Raw genomic sequence first — 16,874 nt, forward strand, 5'->3', positions numbered from 1 at the left:
CCAGGTTATTGTCCTGCTGAAAGGTGAATTAATCTCCCAGTGTCTGGTGTAAAGCAGACTGAGACAGGTGTTCCTCTAGGATTTTGCCTGTTCTTAGCTCCATTCCATTTATTTATAAAACCTGAAAAACTCCCCAGTCCTTAACGATTACAAGCATACCCATAACATGATGCTTCCATCACTATGCTTAAAAAACTTGAGAGTGGTACTCACTAATGTGTTGTACTGGATTTTCTCCAAACATAACACTGTATTCAGGACATAAAGTGAACTGCTTTGCCACATTTTTTGCATTATTACTTTAGTACCTTGTTGCAAACAGGATGCATGTTTTAGAATATTTTATTCTGTACAGGCTTCCTTCTTTTCACTTTGTCAATTAGGTTAGTATTGTGGAGTAACTACAATGTTGTTGATCCATCCTAAATGTTCTCCTATCTCAGCCATTAAACGGCAACTGAGTTAGGAAGGACGCCTGTATCTTTGTAGTGACTTGGTGTATTGATACAGCTTCCAAAGTGTAATTAATAACTCCACTATACTCAAAGAAATATTATATTTTTCTACCAATAGGTGCCTTTCTTTACAAGGCATTGGAAAACCTCACTGGTATTTGTCATTGAACCTGTGTTTGAAATTGACTGCTCGACTGAAGGACTTTACAGATAATTGTATGTGTGGGGTACAGAGATGAGGTAGTCATTTCAAAAATCATGTTAAACACTATTAATGCACACAGAGTGAGTCTATGTAACTTATTGTGTGACTTGTTAAGCACATTTTTACTCCTGAACATATTTAGGCTTGTCATAACAAAGGGGTTGAATACTTACTGACTCAATACATTTTCGTTTTTAATTCATTTGTAAAAATGTCGATAATTCCACTTTGACATTATAGGGTATTGTGTGTAGGCCAGTGACAACAAAAAACTACATTTTATCAATTTTAAATTCAGGCTGTAACACAACAAAATGTGGAAAAAGTCAGGGGGTGTAAATACTTTCTGAAGGCACTGTAGCTAGAAAGAATGTTACATACCCGTTGACACTGATTGAACATGTAACGACGGCCTAGGAACAGTGGGTTAACTGCCTTGTTCAGAGGCAGAACAAAAGATTTTAACCTTGTCAGCTCAGGGATTTGATCTAGCAACCGTTAGTTTACTGGGCCAACACTCTACCCACTAGGCTACCTGCCACCCTGTAAGCAAAGTTCCCTGGCCCATCCATTTAGGGGCTATGTTGCTGCCAAAGCTTGTACACAGCATAATGTTCAAACCATGTTTTAACAATGTTTGAGCAAACTTCAAAAGTCTTGATACTTTTTTTCGTGCATTTCCTTTATTAACTGTCGCCTAGATCAAATACAATCAAATCACATTTTATTTGTCAAATGCGCCGAATACAACAGGTTATATTTTCCCTTTTCTTTGCCAGATTTAAAAGTTCAGGACAATTTTATTTGATCTTATATTTTATCTGGCCCTTTTTATTATTATTATTATTTTTTTTTTTTTGGGCCAGCCAAGATAACAACCCAATGAAACTCACAGCAGGGACAGCCCAATGAAACTCACAGGGCAGATGACTGTTAAAATAATAAATGGGCTTACTGTGGTGCCCCTTCTGTTCAGCAGCGGAAGAGCGAGGTTAACAGGGAGGATGCGGCGCCTCAACAACTCTGAGCAACAAAATAACAGCTGAGATAACTGCTCTCACTTCTGATACTGAACTCCATGTTACCAGTGCACTTCTTTGACCCCTGGCTGTAGTTTCAGCATCATTTTGTCCTGTCTTCCAATTTATCCGGTCTGGGGGTAAAGATTCAATCTATGGTATTTGGATTAACTGGCAGTGGCTGTACTGTTCGATAATTCATCATCGACACTATCATCACACACCCCAACTACTGGAAGTTCAACTGTCAGGATACACTCTCTACAGTAATTGAACCACAGAGATTTTGATAGTTTGTTTGCACCTCATCTTCCTCTTAGGAGCATATTTTGCTTTTGTGTGAGCGTCTAATTTCTTCTCAAAGCCTTCCTAACTGTCTCTGTGCTTTTCAGCTGGTGCTAAGATTGTTCTCCCTGACTACTCAAGTCCTTGTTGCCTCAGTATATCAGTGGTAAAGCTGCAGTATTTGACAATGGTATTGAGAAATGGCTGGGCACGCCGTAAATAGTGACTTTCCCTGTTATAAACACCCTCAAAATGTCCTTTACTTGGAGGTAAAATCAGATAGATCTGCACACGAATAAGAGTCTATTGACGCAACCTAAGTAACATTACAAAAAAATCCCCATCAAATTTGGTCTGTTTAAACTAGAGATATCAGTTTTTTGCATGGGCTGCGTCTCAATCTACTGCATCCGCCTATGTCTGCCTTCCGCATCTGCGGTGGAAGTTGGCCGAGCTACAGCAGTATTTGTCAGACCATGAGACATCACAGAAATCGGTCTTCTCACAAAAAAGTCTGTAGTGTACAAACGGTTTTGCTCTACGACCCCCAAAGGTGTCACGGGACTCGTCTGAAGTCGGTAACGCTGATGTGCCAACTTCTGTCTGTAGCATCCAAACTGTTTGCGCTACAAACTAATGTGACACTATGGAAAGGGGAGAGGATTGGAAGTATGGAGGTAGTTTTGTGCCAACAACAATAAGGGGTTAAATATGTGTCTAAATCAACCCCCTCCCCCCATTGGCTTAGACTTTTAGAGGTTAAATTATCAACAGAACGAAAAACCTACCAATTAGGTTTGTGTTGCACATAGTGAGTTCTGGGCACCTGGTGTGGGAGGCCTATATTCCTGGAGAGGAGGCACAGCTAGATTGGAAGTGCAGTAACTGTGGGAGACCGCTCATAATGGGCTCTTTGCCAAGCCAGACATGAAGTCCGCACGTCTCTGGATGAGAGCACTGTTAGAAATCACTAGAGGTGGCCACTCAGAGCACAGAACTGGAGGATGTGTCAGGTTTGATTGGCTCTCCCTGAAGGGCAATGGTTGTTTGTTATTCCAGCAGGTGCCATTTGCACACAGAAGGGGAGTGTTCTGTTTGCCTCAGCATCGGGGGTCCTCACAACAGCACTGCCCACCAATAAAGATAGATTAAAGCTTTATTTTGTGTTTATCTGTGCAGGAATCTTGACCCTTTCCCTCCTATAGTGATGGGGAGGTGTTACTCTTTGTTGTCTAACTTTTGAGTAACATTTAAAGTGCAGAAAAAAAGGCTACTGAATCCAGAGATTCATTTATGGAATGATTTATTGTGGACCATTAGAATCAGTATTTCTCCCAAGGTAAAAACAGCATAGAATCAATAGCTGCAAGCTGTAAAGGTATTGTACTCATGATGATTAAATGCCTCAGGCTGGTTAAATACAGGTACATCGGCAACTATAGGTTTGGGGAACTGTGAACTCATCTGATGTCATCCTGAGATACAGTCACCACAACAACACATCTTTCTGAACAGGAGTCTCTCAGAGTTAACATACCACAGAGACAGAATATAAGGCATTCCCATATAATATCAATGGTCAACCCAGCAAATTATCTAAATAATCTTGCAGAGAGGAATCATTCTTGTTATGGTGACCAGATGGCCAATTAGCTATGAAATGCAGAGCATGTCTTAATGAGCTAAAACCTGGGCATTTTCTTCAGATATTCAAAAACTCTGGTACTTCAGATGTAACATCTCAATAGTGTTCGTTTTATAATGTCACCCTCTCTTGAACATGCTGATTCTAATTTCCCTAAAGAATATCTTAATTGTCTCGACTCTTCTCCTGTTATTGTGTGTATGTGTGTGTGTGTGTGTGTGTGTGTGTGTGTGTGTGTGTGTGTGTGTGTGTGTGTGTGTGTGTGTGTGTGTGTGTGTTGTGTGCTGCGTGTGTTGCATGTGCCATCCAAGGGGCAAGGGTTCCAGTCTAGAAGCATGGTTTCAACTGCTCCAACAGTCTTGCTTTGCTGCTGCAGTTTAACTGACGCCCGGCACAGAAAGACAATTTCCATAGACTGCCACATAGAGAAGTTAGATCTGAAAATTCCTAATAAGACACTTTAGTCAGAACCTTTGTGAACCAACTATCCATTGTATTATTCAAATAATTGTCAATGAGGCACTTTAGTCAGAACCTTTGTGAACCAACTATCCATTGTATTATTCAAATAATTGTCAATGAGGCAATTTTTTTTAAATCACTCACAGCCAAAGATATTAACATTTTGTATTCATCCATTCGCGCTGTTCCCGGTGTGCACCGAGTGCTAGTGCGCATGTGAAGTTGGGCCGTGTAAACTGGATGTATTTCGGCTATAGATGGTCCGTCCATGAATCGGCAAACAAAAACGTGAGTAGATTACATTGAAAACAACGGTTGGACATCTTGGACACAGACTCCAGTTCTTTTATACCTCAGTGGTGCAGTCCCTAACCTGAAAGAGTTTAGATTCAAGATTTCATCCTAAACGCCAGTATGGTTACAGCCCTGATCCTGTGGTTTTCCAGAAATCTTGGTTGTTCCGTGAATCTTCCAATCGGGATGTTGGGAAAACCAGGGAATATATTGAAAGTTCCAGGAATTTTCAACCCTAATCCTCAGCAATCCCAGACACTAAACTCAGACCCAAAGTTCAATTCGTTATTCGTGTGACCTGAACTATTGGGAATGTTTGATTTCCCAATAGGTTTATGTGTAGTGGTTTTATTCTTTCAATTGTATCACTTTTAAAAACATTCATTGAGACAGAGTTTGTCACAGGAAGGCCAAGAAGATCAACAAGGACCTCAGCCACCCGAGCAACAGCCTGTACACCCCACTACCATCTAGAAGGCGGAGACAGTACAGGTGCATGAAAGCTGGGACCGAAAGCCTGATAAACAACTTCTATTTTCAGGCCATCAGACTGTTAAACATCAATCACTAGCTGGCCTCCTCCTGGTACCCTGCCCAGAACAAAAGACAATGTCACTATCCAGCTACACCCTGTAGCTTAGAGACTGCTGCGCTATGTACATATTCATTGAAGACAGGTCACTTTAATAATGTTGACATACTGTTTTACCGACTTTATATGTACACTTTATATGTACGGAACATTAGGAACCCCTGCTCTTTCCATGAAATAGACTGACCAGCTGAATCAAGGTGAAAGCTATGATCCATTATTCATGTCACTTGTTAAATCAACTTCAATTAGTGTAGATGAAGGGAGTAGACAGGTTAATGAAGGATTTTTAATCCTTGAGACAAGTGAGACATCGATTGTGTATGTGTGTGATTCAGAGGGTATAGTAGTAGGTACCAGGCGCACCGGTCTGAGTGTGTCAAAAACTGTAATGCTGGGTTTTTCAAGCTCAACAGTTTCCCGTGTGCATAAAGAATGGTCCACCACCAAAAGGACATCCAGCCAATTTGACACAACTGTGGGAAGCCTTGGAGTCAACATGGGCCATCATCCCTGTGGAACACTTTTGATACCTTGTAGAGTCCACGCCTCAACAAATTTAGGCTGTTGTGAGGGCAAATGGGGTTACAACTCAATATTAGCAAGGTGTTCCTAGTGTTTTGTACACTCAGTGTGTACAGTATACTGTATTCAAGTCATGGCTCATCCTACATAACAACTACTGTACACATATGTTCTATTCATATACTGTCCGGACTGTGTATACACACCATGTATATTCAGTGCCAGTCAAAAGTTTGGACACACCTACTCAATCCAGGGTTTTTCTTTATTTGTACTATTTTCTACATTGTTGAATAATAGTGAAGACATCAAAACGATTAAATAACACATATGGAATCATGTAGTTACCAAAAAAGTGTTCAACAAATCAAAATATATTTTATATGAGGATCTTCAAAGTAGCGACCCTTTGCCTTGATGACAGCTTTGCACACTCTTGCCATTCTCTCAACCAGCTTCATGAGTTATTCACCTGGAATGCATTTCAATTAACAGGTGTGCCGTGTTAAAAGTTAATTGTAAGTTCATTGAAATTGTAGCCCAAATAAATGCTTCACCGAGTTCAAGTAACATACATATCTGAACATCAACTGTTCAGAGGAGACTGTGTGAATCCGACCTTCATAGTCAAATTCCTGCATAGAAACCACTACTAATGGACATCAATAAGAAGAGATTTGCTCGGGCTAAGAAACACGAGAAATTGACATTAGACCGATGGAAATCTGTCCTTTGGTCTGATGAGTCCAAATTTGAGATTTTTGTTTCCAACTGCCGTGTCTTTATGTGACGGAGAGTAGGTGAACGGATGATCTGCCCCACCATGAAGCATGGAGGAGGAGGTGTGATGGTGTGGGGGGTGCTTTGCTATTGACACTTTTGTGATTTATTTAGAATTCAAGGCAGCGATATACCATCCATTCTGGTTTGTGCTTGGTGGTACTATCACTTTTCGATTTTTAATTTGATTATACCTCCCGGTAACCTGCCTCACCCAATGTGATACGGAATCGCTATTATTTTAAATTTTTAGAACACATTCAAGAACCTCCAGAAGCTAACCAGCTAACTAGCTACAAGCTATTTCGTCATTGTTAGCCACTGCTAGTGGCTTTACCTTCTGCAAGGCCAGCCATTTTTTTTAGCCTGGATGACTGTCTCTCTACAACAACGCCGGATTCTTGCCGTAATCCCTGGACCACTACTTCTGATCTTCACAGCTAGCTTGCACGCAGTACCGAAGCTATCCCTGAGGCCCACTTCCCGGCCTACTCAGCTGTTCACCCGAACCACACTCATACACGGCTAGAGCCCAATACTCCACCGGATCCTTGCTGTAAACTTGGCTACATAGCTGATACCTGCTGGACACTGTGATCACTTGGCTACATAGCTGATGCCTGCTGGACTGTCCATTAATCACAGTACTCCATTCTGTTTGTTTATGTTTTTATCTGTCGGCCCCAGCCGCACTTAGGCTCTGTGTGTAGTTAATCCGACCCTCTCTGCCTAGTTAACGCCATTGTACCTGCTGTTGTTGTGCTAGCTGATTAGCTGTTGTTGTCTCACCTGCTGTTTTAGCTAGCTCTCCCAATGAACACCTGCGATTACTGTATGCCTCGCTGTATGTCTCTCTCAAATGTCAAAATGCCTTGTATACTGTTGTTCAGGTTAGTTATCATTGTTTTAGCTTACAATGGAGCCCCTAGCTCCACTCTTCATACTTCTGATACCTCCTTTGTCCCACCTCCCACACATGCAGTGACCTCACCCATTACAACCAGCATGTCCAGAGATACAAACTCTCTTATCATCACCCAGTGCCTGGGCTTACCTCCGCTGTACCCGCACCCCACCATACCCCTGTCTGCGCATTATGCCCTGAATATATTCTACCATGCCCAGAAATCTGCTCCTTTTATTCTTTGTCCCCAACGCTCTAGGCGACCAGTTTTGATAGCCTTTAGCCGCACCCTCAAACTACTCCTCCTCTGTTCCGCGGGTGATGTGGAGGTAAAACCAGGCCCTGCATGTCCCCAGGCACCCTCATTTGTTGACTTCTGTGATCGAAAAAGCCTTGGTTTCATGCATGTCAACGTCAGAAGCCTCCTCCCTAAGTTTGTTTTACTCACTGCTTTAGCACACTTTGCTAACCCTTCTGTCATTGCCGTGCCTGAATTCTGGCTTAGGAAGGCCACCAAAAACTCTGAGATTTCCATACCCAACTATAACATTTTCCGTCAAGATAGAACTGCCAAAGGGGGAGGAGTTGCAGTCTACTGCAGAGATAGTCTGCAAAGTAATGTCATACTTTCCAGGTCCATACCCAAACAGTTCAAACTACTAATTTTAAAAATGACTCTCTCCAGAAATAAGTCTCTCACTGTTGCCGCCTGCTACCGACCCCCCTCAGCTCCCAGCTGTGCCCTGGACACCATTTGTGAATTGATCGCCCCCTAGCTTCAGAGTTTGTTCTGTTAGGTGACCTAAACTGGGATATGCTTAACACCCCGGCAGTCCTACAATCTAAGCTAGATGCCCTCAATCTCACACAAATCATCAAGGAACCCACCAGGTACAACCCTAAATCTGTCAACAAGGGCACCCTCATAGACGTCATCCTGACCAACTGGCCCTCCAAATACACTTCCGCTGTCTTCAACCAGGATCTCAGCGATCACTGCCTCATTGCCTGTATCCGCTACGGATCCGCAGTCAAACGACCACCCCTCATCACTGTCAAACACTCCCTAAAACACTTCTGCGAGCAGGCCTTTCTAATCGACCTGGCCCGGGTATCCTGGAAGGATATTGACCTCATCCCGTCAGTTGAGGATGCCTGGTCATTCTTTAAAAGTAACTTCCTCACCATTTTAGATAAGCATGCTCCGTTCAAAAAATGCAGAACTAAGAACAGATATAGCCCTTGGTTCACTCCATCCTGTGGCTGACTGCAATAGCATCGAATAGTCCCCGCGATTTGCAACTGTTCAGGGAAGTCAGGAACCAATACACGCAGTCAGTCAGGAAAGCCAAGGCCAGCTTCTTCAGGCAGAAATGTGCATCCTGTAGCTCTAACTCCAAAAAGTTCTGGGACACTGTAAAGTCCATGGAGAACAAGAGCACCTCCTTCCAGCTGCCCACTGCACTGAGGCTAGGTAACACGGTCACCACCGATAAATCCATGATTATCGAAAACTTCAACAAACTCAATGGCTGAGTTTGGACCCAAACTGTTACAGACCTATATCCTTCCAGCCCTGCCTATCTAAGGTCTTTGAAAGCCAAGTCAACAAACAGGTCACTGACCATCTTGAATCCCACCGGACCTTCTCCACTGTGCAATCTGGTTTCCGAGCCGGTCATGGGTGCACCTCAGCCACGCTCAAGGTACTAAACGATATCATAACCGCCATCGATAAAAGACAGTACTGTGCAGCCGTCTTCATCGACCTGGCCAAGGCTTTCGACTCTGTCAATCACCATATTCTTATCGGCAGACTCAGTAGCCTCGGTTTTTCTAATGACTGCCTTGCCTGGTTCACCAACTACTTTGCAGACAGAGTTCAGTGTGTCAAATCGGAGGACATGTTGTCCGGTCCTCTGGCAGTCTCTATGGGGGTGCCACAGGGTTCAATTCTCGGGCCGACTCTTTTCTCTGTATATATCAATGATGTTGCTCTTGCTGCAGGCGATTCCCTGATCCACCTCTATGCAGACGACACCATTCTGTATACTTCCGGCCCTTCCTTGGACACTGTGCTATCTAACCTCTAAACGAGCTTCAATGCCATACAACACTCCTTCCGTGGCCTCCAACTGCTCTTAAACACTAGTAAAACCAAATTCATGCTTTTCAATCGTTCGCTGCCTGCACACGCACGCCCGACTAGCATCACCACCCTGGATGGTTCCGACCTAGAATATGTGGACCTAGGTGTCTGGCTAGACTGTAAACTCTCCTTCCAGACTCATATCAAACATCTCCAATCTAAAATCAAATCTAGAGTCGGCTTTCTATTCCGCAACAAAGCCTCCTTCACTCATGCCGCCAAACTTACCCTAGTAAAACTGACTATCCTACCGATCCTCGACTTCGACGATGTCATCTACAAAATAGCTTCCAACACTCTATTCACCAACCTGATGCAGTTTATCACAGTGCCATCTGTTTTGTTACTAAAGCACCTTATACCACCCACCACTGCGACCTGTATGCTCTAGTCGGCTGGCCCTCGCTACATATTCGTCGCCAGACCCACTGACTCCAGGTCATCTACAAGTCCATGCTAGGTAAAGCTCCGCCTTATCTCAGTTCACTGGTCACGATGGCAACACCCTGTAGCACGTGCTCCAGCAGGTGTATCTCACTGATCATCCCTAAAGCCAACACCTCATTTGGCCGCCTTTCGTTCCAGTTCTCTGCTGCCTGTGACCGGAACGAATTGCAAAAATCGCTGAAGTTGGAGACTTATCTCCCTCACCAACTTCAAACATCTGCTATCTGAGCAGCTAACCGATCGCTGCAGCTGTACATAGTCTATCGGTAAATAGCTCACCCAATTTACCTACCTCATCCCCATACTGTTTATATTTATTTACTTTTCTGCTCTTTTGCACACCAGTATCTCTACCTGCACATGACCATCTGATCATTTATCACTCCAGTATTAATCTGCTAAATTGTAATTATTCGCCTACCTCCTCATGCCTTTTGCACACAATGTATATAGACTTTATTTTTTTTTTCTACTGTTATTGACTTGTTAATTGTTTACTACAAGTGTAACTCTGTGTTGTCTGTTCACACTGCATACTTTATCTTAGCCAGGTCGCAGTTGTAAATGAGAACTTGTTCTCAACTAGCCTACCTGGTTAAATAAAGGGGGAAAAAAAATAATAATAATAATAACATTTGTTTTTCATCAGGACAATGACCCCAAACACACCTCCAGGCTGTGTAAGGGCTATTTGACCAAGGAGAATAATGGAGTGCTGCATCACATGACCTGGCCTCCACAATGACCCGACCTCAACCCAATTGAGATGGTTTGGGGTGAGTTGGACCGAAGGGAAAGCAACCAACAAGTGTTCAGCACATGTGGGAACTCCTTCAAGACTGTTGGGAAAGCATTCCAGGTGACTACCTCATGAAGCTGGATGAGAGAATGCCAAGAGTGTGCAAAGCTGTCATCAAGGCACTAAAGAAAATACAGAAAAACACTTGAATCAGTTCAGTTGTCCTGAATCTGCACAACTCTGCCAGGACCTAGGATCAAGAGAGACACTCAAGTGTTTTAGTACTATATCTCATGGCACAATGATGAAAATAATCATGGCCTCTAAACCTTCAAGCTGCATACTGGACCCTATTCCAACTAAACTACTGAAAGAGCTGCTTCCTGTGCTTGGCCCTCCTATGTTGAACATAATAAACGGCTCTCTATCCACCGGATGTGTACCAAACTCACTAAAAGTGGTAGTAATAAAACCTCTCTTAAAAAAGCCAAACCTTGACCCAGAAAATATTTTCGGCCTATATCGAATCTTCCATTCCTCTCAAAAAAAAAGAAAAATCTGTTGCGCAGCAACTCACTGCCTTCCTGAAGACAAACAATGTATATGAAATGCTTCAGTCTGGTTTTAGACCCCATAATAGCACTGATACTGCACTTGTGAAGGTGGTAAATTACCTTTTAATGGCATCAGAATGAGGCTCTGCATCTGTCCTCGTGCTCCTACACCTTAGTGCTGCTTTTGATACCATCGATCACCACATTCTTTTGGAGAGATTGGAAACCCAAATTGGTCTACATGGACAAGTTCTGGCCTGGTTTAGATCTTATCCGTCAGAAAGATCCTTTTTTGTCCTCTGACAAATCAACTGTAAATATCGGTGTTCCTCAAGGTTCCATTTTAGGACCACTATTGTTTTCACTATATATTTTACCTCTTGGGGATGTAATTCGAAAACATAATATTAACTTTCATTGCTATGCAGATGACACACAGCTGTACATTTCCATGAAACATGGTGAAGCCCCAAAATTGCCCTCCCTAGAAGCCTGTGTTTCAGACATAAGGAAGTGGATGGCTGCAAACTTTCTACTTTTAAACTCGGACAAAACAGAGATGCTTGTACTAGGTCCCAAGAAACAAAGAGATCTCCTGTTGAATCTGAGAATTAATCTTAATGATTGTACAGTCGTCTCAAATAAAACTGTGAAGGACCTCGGCGTTACTCTGGACCCTGATCTCTCTTTTGACGAACATATCAAGACTGTTTCAAGGACAGCTTTTTTCCATCTACGTAACATTGCAAAAATCAGAAACTTCCTGTCTAAAAATGATGCAGAAAAATTAATCCAAGCTTTTGTTACTTATAGGTTAGACTACTGCAATGCTCTACTTTCTGGCTACCCGGATAAAGCACAAAATAAACATCAGTTAGTGCTAAATAAGGCTGCTAGAATCCTGACTAGAACCAAAAAATGTGATCATATTACTCCAGTGCTAGCCTCCCTACACTGCCTTCCTGTTAAGGCAAGGGCTGATTTCAAGGTTTTACTGCTAACCTACAAAGCATTACATGGGCTTGCTCCTACCTATCTTTCTGATTTGGTCCTGCCATACATACCTACACGTACGCTACGGTCACAAGACACAGGCCTCCTAATTGTCCCTTGAATTTCTAAGCAAACAGCTGGAGGCAGGGCTTTCTCCTATAGAGCTCCATTTTTATGGAACGGTCTGCCTACCCATGTGAGAGACGCAGACTCGGTCTCAACATTTAAGTATTTACTGAAGACTCATCTCTTCAGTGGGTCATATGATTGAGTGTAGTCTGGCCCATGAGTGTGAAGGTGAACGGAAAGGCTCTGGAGCAACGAACCACCCTTGCTGTCTCTGCCTGGCCGATTCCCCTCTCTCCACTGGGATTCTCTGCCTCTAACCCTATTACAGGGGCTGAGTCACTGGCTTACAGGTGCTCTTTCAAGCCGTCCCTAGGAGGGGTGCTTCACTTGAGTGGGTTGAGTCCCTGACGTGATCTTCCTGTCTGGGTTGGCTCCCCCCCTTGGCTTGTGCCGTGGCGGAGATCTTTGTGGGCTATACTCGGCCTTGTCTCAGGATGGTTGAAGTGGTTGAAGATATCCCTCTAGTGGTGTGGGGGCTGTGCTTTGGCAAAGTGGGTGGGGTTATATCCTTCCTGTTTGGCCCTGTCCTGGGGTATCATCGGATGGGGCCACAGTGTCTCCTGACCCCTCCTGTCTCAGCCTCCAATATTTATGCTTCAGTAGTTTATGTGTCGGGGGCTAGGGTCAGTTTGTTATATCTGGAGTACTTCTCCTGTCTTATCCGGTGTCCTGTGTGAATTTAAGTATGCTCTCTCTAATTCTCTCTTTCTCTCTTTCTTTCTCTCTCTCTCGGAGGACCTGAGCCATAGGACCATGCCTCAGGACTACCTGGCATGATGACTCCTTGCTGTCCCCAGTCCACCTGGCCGTTCTGCTGCTCCAGTTTCAACTGTTCTGCCTGCGGCTATGGAATCTTGACCTGTTCACCGGACGTGCTACCTGTCCCAGACCTGCTGTTTTCAACTCTAGAGACAGCAGGAGTGGTAGAGATACTCTTTATCATAGGCTATGAAAAGCCAACTGACATTTACTCCTGAGGTGCTGACTTGCTGCACCCTCGACAACTACTGTGATTATTATTATTTGACCATGCTGATCATTTATGAACATTTGAACATCTTGGCCATGTTCTGTTATAATCTCCACCCGGCACAGCCAGAAGAGGACTGGCCACCCCTCATAGCCTGGTTCCTCTCTAGGTTTCTTCCTAGGTTTTGGCCTTTCTAGGGAGTTTTTCCTAGCCATGTGCTTCTACACCTGCATTGCTTGCTGTTTGGGGTTTTAGGCTGGGTTTCTGTCCAGCACTTTGAGATATCAGCTGATGTACAAAGGGCTATATAAATACATTTGATTTGATTTGATTTGAATGAGTAATTGTGTTGGAACTTTGGACTGGTACTGTACATACAGTGTATTCGGAAAGTATTCAGACCCCTTGACTTTTTTCACGTTGTTACATTACAGACTTATTCTAAAATTGATTTAAAAAATGTTCCCCTCATCAATCTACACACAATACCCCATAATGAAAAAGTGAGAAATACTTTTCAAAATGTTAGCAAATTTCTCAAAACTAAAAAACTGAAATACCTTATTTACTTGACATTGAGCTCAGGTGCATCCTCTTTCCATTTATCATCCTTGAGATTGAAGTTCATTGGAGTCCACCTGTGTTAAATTCAATTGCTTGGACATGATTTAGAAAGCTACACACCTGTCTATATAAGGTCCCACATTTGACAGTGCATGTCAGAGCTAAAAACCAATCCATGATGTTTAAGAAATATTCCGTAGAGCACCAAGACAGGATTGTGTTGAGGGACAGATCTGGGGAAGTGTACCATAACATTTCTGCAGCAATGAAGGTCCACAGAAACACAGTGGCCTCCATCATTCTTAAAAGGAAGAAGTTTGGAACCACCAATACTCTCCCTAGAGGTTGACTCAATGGTCACTCTGACCTAGCTCCAGAGTTACTCTGTGGAGATTGGAGAACCATCCAGAAGGACAACCATCTCTGCAGCACTTCACCAATCAGGCCTTTATTGTAGAGTGGAAGACGGAAACCAGGCCTCAGTAAAAGCTGGGGTGGCAGGTAGCCTAGTAGTTACAGCGTTGGGCCAGTACCCAAAAGATTGCTAGATCAAATCCCTGAGCTGACAAGGTAAAAATATGTTGTTCTGCCCCTGAACAAAGCAGTTAACCCACTGTTCTTAGGCTGTCATTGTAAATAAATATTTGTTCTTAACTGACTTGCCTCGTTAAAATAAAAGGCACATGACAGCCTGCTTGGAGTTTCACAAAAAGGCACCTAATGGACTCTCAGAACATGAAAAACAAGATTCTCTGGTCTGATGAAACCAAGATCGACTCTTAGGCCTGAATGCCAAGCGTCACATCTGGAAGAAACCTGGCACCAACCTTACTGTGAAGCATGGTGGTGCCAGCATTATGCTGTGGGGATGTTTTTCAGCGGCAGGGACTGGGACACTAGTCAGGATCGAGGGAAAAATGAATGCAGCAAAGTACAGAGAGATCCTTGATGAAAACCTGCACCAGAGCACCCAGGACCTCAGACTGGGGTGAAGCTTCGGGACAAGTCTCTGAATGTCCTTGAGTGGCCCAGCCAGAGCCTAGACTTGAACCTGATCAAACATCTCTGGAGAGACCGGAAAATAGCTGTGCAGCGACGCTCTCCATCCAACCTGACAGAGCTTAAGAGGATCTGCAGAGAAACTCCCCAAATACAGGTGTGCCAAGCTTGCAGCGTCATTCCCAAGAAGACTCAAGGCTGTAATTGCTGCCAAAGGTGCTTCAACAAAGTACTGAGTAAAGGGTCTGAATACTTATATGTAATTGTGATATTTCAGTTAAATGTTTTTGCAAAAATGTCTAACAACCTGTTTTTGCTTTGTTATTATGGGGTATTGTGTGTAGATTTATGAGGAACAAAAACTATTTAAACCATTTTAGAATAAGCCTGTAACGTAACAACACGTGAAAAAGTCAAGGGGTCTGAATACTTTGTAAATGTACCGTATATATTTATATATACAGTACTCCGGACTCTAACATTGCTCGTTCTGATACAGTATGTCTTAATTTCTTGTTTGTTTAGTTTTCTGTTATTTACTCATGGATTGTTTGTGTATTGTTATTGTATTGCTAGATATTGCAGCACTGTTAGAGCTAGAGAAATACTTAGAACTAGAGACATACGTTAATCTTTGCTTCGATCGTGACTAATCTTCCAGGTTCTGCCCCTGAAAAACACCCCCTTCAGCGTAGGCATGGTGTCCTTCCCCAGATCTGTGCCTCAACACATTCCTGCCTCGGAGCTCTACGGATAATTCCTTTGACCTCATGGCTTTTGCTCTGACATGTACTGTCAACTGTGGGACTTTATATAGACAGATGTCCAATCATTTTAATTTACCACAGGTGAACTCCAATCAAGTTGTAGAAACATCTCAAGGATGATCAATGGAAACACCTGAGCTCAATTTTGAGTCTCATAGCAAAGGGTCTGAACATGTATCGTATATAATGTGATATTTCATTTTTTTATGTTTTATAAATTAGCAAAAATTTATAAAAACCTGTTTTTGCTTTGTTATTATTGGGTATTGTGAGTAGATTGCTGAGGCTTTTTATTGTTTTAATCAATTTTAGAATAAGCCTGTGACATACCAAAATGTGGAAAAAGTCCAGGGGTCTGAATACTTTTCGAAGGCACTGTATGTCCCCTTTTGAGGAATTACATTTCTGAGTGCATGATGTTCAGTTTCACTGGCATATAGTACGTTCTATGGATGGCCTTAAACTGCAGTCATTTATGTCTGAGATTATATGAACATGACTCGGAATTCAGACATATCTGTATCCATTCATCATCAATAGTGTCTCCCAGGTCTTCCTCACATTTTTGTTTTACATTATTTGTGCCTCTATCAACAACCCTTGATACAGTTTGGAAATCAACTTTAGAGATTTGTCAGACTACCTGAAAATACAGTAGTTTCAATCATTGAAGCTTCTGGCTCGTCCAGTGTTTGCTGTAGAGAGAATAAAGTTTGCATCTGAAAAAGTTCAACTCACCGCTGTCACAGACTGGTCTTCCCTTGTTGCCTGACCCTGATGAGGCCCCAGTCATCATCTGATCCTGCTCAGATGAGGTATGACAAATAATTACCTTGGTGTACATTTATACATTATATTATCCAAGTGTAGAATCAATGGTTCAATTGAAATTACCATTATTCCTAGATCCCAGACTGTAGCCTACCCATCAACTCAAGATGGAACTTTATATCCATTCACTGATTGTTATAATATACTGCAAAATTCACCTGAGCTCTGTAGACTGGTCTTCCTTGGCTGTCTGACCCTGCTGGGACACCTGTCACAATCTATTCCTGCTAAGACATGATGAGCATAGTGTTGTGTACTGACTGTGCACCATGACAGTGAAGCCTGTAGAGCTGTTTATACCATGTCAGTGTGAAAAGTAGGGAATTAGCTTGGGAAACTGACAGCTCAATAACGTTACATTGTAGAATAGTGAAAATTCACTTTGTCTGAAGATAACAGAGAATTGTAGAGGGACCCTAATATATGATGTACTATCTGGCTCCACTATAATTTGAAGGCTAAAGGCCCATAATAGTATCCACTGGGTATAGCCAAGGTTGCGAGCCTTGCGTCACCACTCAGAATACTATAAGATGCATGTGTCTAGGTTTACCATTATGCAATTA

At 42.8% G+C, this 16,874-nt stretch overlaps 1 long non-coding RNA gene across 1 annotated transcript in view; it reads left to right on the forward strand.

Annotated features, from left to right (window-relative positions):
• LOC149972558 (uncharacterized) overlaps positions 1-16,210 on the forward strand; it is a 140,056-nt gene extending 123,846 nt beyond the window's left edge. The window contains exon 5 of the long non-coding RNA XR_016491047.1: positions 12,913-16,210. This is a non-coding gene — a long non-coding RNA (uncharacterized LOC149972558). The remainder of the gene's footprint in view (positions 1-12,912) is intronic.
• Positions 16,211-16,874: the final 664 nt, after the last annotated feature.

This window comes from Oncorhynchus mykiss, chromosome 23, assembly GCF_057628025.1.
Source record: "Oncorhynchus mykiss isolate SJ-2025 chromosome 23, ASM5762802v1, whole genome shotgun sequence".
NCBI classification, from domain to species: domain Eukaryota; kingdom Metazoa; phylum Chordata; class Actinopteri; order Salmoniformes; family Salmonidae; genus Oncorhynchus; species Oncorhynchus mykiss.